Source organism: Bison bison, unplaced genomic scaffold (assembly GCF_000754665.1).
Source record: "Bison bison bison isolate TAMUID 2011002044 unplaced genomic scaffold, Bison_UMD1.0 scf7180017863815, whole genome shotgun sequence".
Classification (NCBI taxonomy): domain Eukaryota; kingdom Metazoa; phylum Chordata; class Mammalia; order Artiodactyla; family Bovidae; genus Bison; species Bison bison.
The window spans coordinates 51,455-54,657 of record NW_011494387.1 but is presented as its reverse complement, the minus strand read 5'-3'; the positions used below and the strand labels follow the sequence as shown (position 1 = coordinate 54,657).

General features: G+C 48.2%; 1 protein-coding gene across 1 annotated transcript in view; it reads left to right on the top strand.

Moving 5' to 3' along the window:
* Positions 1–3,203, top strand: part of SLC43A3 (solute carrier family 43, member 3) — an 18,873-nt gene that overhangs the window by 13,170 nt on the left and 2,500 nt on the right. The gene's annotated exons all lie outside the window — the stretch shown is intronic.

The following is a 3,203-nucleotide window of genomic DNA, read 5'->3' as shown; positions in this document are numbered from 1 at the left end:
CAGAGTCCTAACCGCTGGACCCCAGGGACTGCCGGTACCCCTGGAGTTTCATCTCCCCCGCCCCGCTTCTCTGAGCCACTTCTAAAGCAAAGCTCAGACGTCAGATCATTTTATTTGTAAACACTTCAGTATGTAGTGCCAACAAGTAAGGCCTCTTCTGTTTAAGTGAAGCATCACCGGGAGGAATATCATTATGATGCCTGAGACAGCCTCCGATGATTTCTCAGTGTCATGTGTTCACTCACGTGGTCCAGTTCGGATTTCGCTAACGGTCTCATCTGAGTCTTTCTGTCAGCGGTTTGTTTGTTCAAATTCGGATCCATACAGGGCCACAGTGTAGTAAGTCTCTATCCCCCGCCCCCTTTTTCCGCTTCGTTCACTTACTGACGGGACTGGGTTACTTGTCCGGTCAGGTTTCCCACATTTTGCATTTGGCATCCTTTTCGTGTCATTTTTAAACATTCTTTTGACTGGGCTCTGTCTGTAAACAGGCAGATCGGAGACTCGGTTTGGTATCTTTTGGCAAGAATAACTTGATAGGTGGAGCCGTGGGCTTCCTCCGAGGTCTCATCTGCAGACCCTGGGTACCCGTTGCCTTGTTCTTATGATGTTAGGATTGATCCGTGCACTCAGACATTGTCAGTCTGATCCACCCGTTGTGAAAGGTTCTCATCAGCTGCAGGCCTTGCCGCTACTGATGCTTGATGCCTAGACCCGTTATTTTATTAGGGTTGCAAAACAGAGAATTTCTATGACTATCTTTTCCTTCTGCTTTTCATAGCTAAAACTTTCCCTAGAACGACAAACTTTATTAACTGTTTTGTTTACCCGGAAATAAATGCGTATTTTTTCCTCTGTTTGAGCCTGTCTGGTGGCTCACATGGTGAAGAATCTGCCTGCGGTATTGGAGACCCAGATTCAATCCCTGGGTTGGGAAGATCCCCTGGAGAAAGGGTATGGCAGCCCACTCCAGCATTCTTGCCTGGAGAATCTCATGGACAGAGGAGCCTGGCGGGCTAGTCCACCGGGTCGCAAAAGAGTCAGACATGAATGTGCAGTGGACACTTTTTCCTCCTCTTTACTAGTTTCAGAAAAGTGAGTTGGTATCCAAGCAACTTCCAGGGGTAACCGCTCACGGTTTCTCTTTTGAAATCTTATTTTCAGTATATCTGACGTGTTTCAGTCCGTCTCTGTGACGATCCTTCTTGAGGTTCAGACTCCCTCACCCTTGACCCCTGGGAGCGTGACCAGTCAAGCGTCTGTGTCCTTTACAGAAAGTTACTTTTGGAGAGTGCTCGGGTCCCTTTCACTGGGTATGTTTCCTGGCCCAGACCCGAAACCACCCATGCCTTCAAATAGTCCTGGGTCCCTTTGAATGAGAAGTGGTGTTTAACGATGGCAGTCTGGATGCTGGGGTTTCTAATTCTCCTGGGCTCTCATGGCTTTTAGTCCTCAGAGGTAAAATATAGATAATTTTTTGGATGAAAAGAAAATAAATCATGAATATCTAATACTGATGTTTTAGTTCAAATTTTACTTGATTTTTGCATTTGTGTCTCTTTTCTTCTGAAAATCATGGTTCCTAAAATACTATACATTATACTATATATACATACTGTGTACTGTATACACACACACACATATATATTCTATACATAGTTTTTTAAAAATATATTTTACGCATGACTGCTGGTTTAGCAAGGTCAGTACTGTTACTAATAACAGTGCCGGTGCCGACTGTTGGTACGCCTTCCTTTCCCTCATTCTCATTCTGAAGGTACGTCCCCTAGGATCTGTCCGTCAAAATTATGGTATTTTAAGAGTCAGCAACTGGATACAAAAAGTTGCATTCGTTGGTTTCATCTCGTTGGATTTCTTTTTTTTTCTTTTTGGGGGGGAATGGCCTTGCTTGTTTTCTTCCTATTACTCTGATTTAATTTTTAAGGACATTTTTGTATCAAACGTTGACATTATTCCGAAGCCACAACTGGGAAACGGGAACCAGCCCACCGCATTTGTTTCCTCCTCGGTCCCCTGGCCTCCCTTCCTGCCCTTGTTTGGTAATTGCTTTTTTTTCCCCCTTAAAGACAGACTCGTTTGCATAAACAGCTTCCCTTTCTTAGGTAAAAGGCGGCAGCCAGGACCGCCCCTCGGCAGGACTCCATCCTTCCGTGACTGTTGTTGTTTAGTCGCTCTGTCGTGTCTGGTTCTTTGTGACCCTGTGGACTGCAGCCTGCCAGGCTCTGTCCATGGGGTTTCCCAGGCAAGAGCACTAGAGTGTGTTGCCATTTCCTTCTCCAGGGGATCTTCCCGACCCAGGAATCGAACCTGCGTCTCTTGCGTTGGCAGGCAGCTTCTTTACCCCCTGAGCCCCCAGGCAAGCCCTCTGCCTTTGTCTGCTGCCTCGTTCTGTTACCGTCTGCCACAGTCACTCGCCTCCTGCAGCTTCTTTCCCCCTGAGCCCCCAGGCAGCCCTCTGCCTTTGTCTGCTGCCTCGTTCTGTTACCGTCTGCCACAGTCACTCGCCTCCTGCTGCCGGTTTGGACACCTCCGGTCTTCTGCTGGAACCCATGGTCCTGCCCGGAGTATCTGGCTGTAGGCTGTGATCATCTATGAGTGGCTGACGCTGGCCTGTGATTAACATGAGTCGCTGGAGATGGAGGCATGGGTACATGTTTGAATGGTGTTTTGGTTCAGTTTAGTTCAGTGGCTCAGTCGTGTCCAACTCTTTGTGACCCCATGAATCGCAGCAGGCCAGGCCTCCCTGTCCATCACCAGCTCCCGGAGTCTACCCAAACTCATGTCCACTGAGTCACTGATGCCATCCAACCATCTCATCCTCTGTCATCCCCTTCTCCTGCCTTCAATCTTTCCCAGCATCAGGGTCTTTTCCAGTGAGTCAGTTCTTCTCATCAGGTGGCCAAAGTATTGGAGTTCCAGCTTCAGCATCAGTCCTTCCAATGAATAGTCAGGACTGATTTCTTTTAGGATGGACTGGTTGGATCTCTTTGCAGTTTAAGGGACTCTCAAGAGTCTTCTCCAAATGTTTAGGAAGTGAGTTATCCGCGTGTACTGATGAATTGGAGATGGGGTGTATGGAGAGAAGGGGTCAGCGTGGCCCCCCGCCCCCTGGGCGTCCCGTCAGCCTCCTGTCTCCCTTTCGGTACAGGGGCCACGCTGACCCCTTCTCTCCATACACCCCA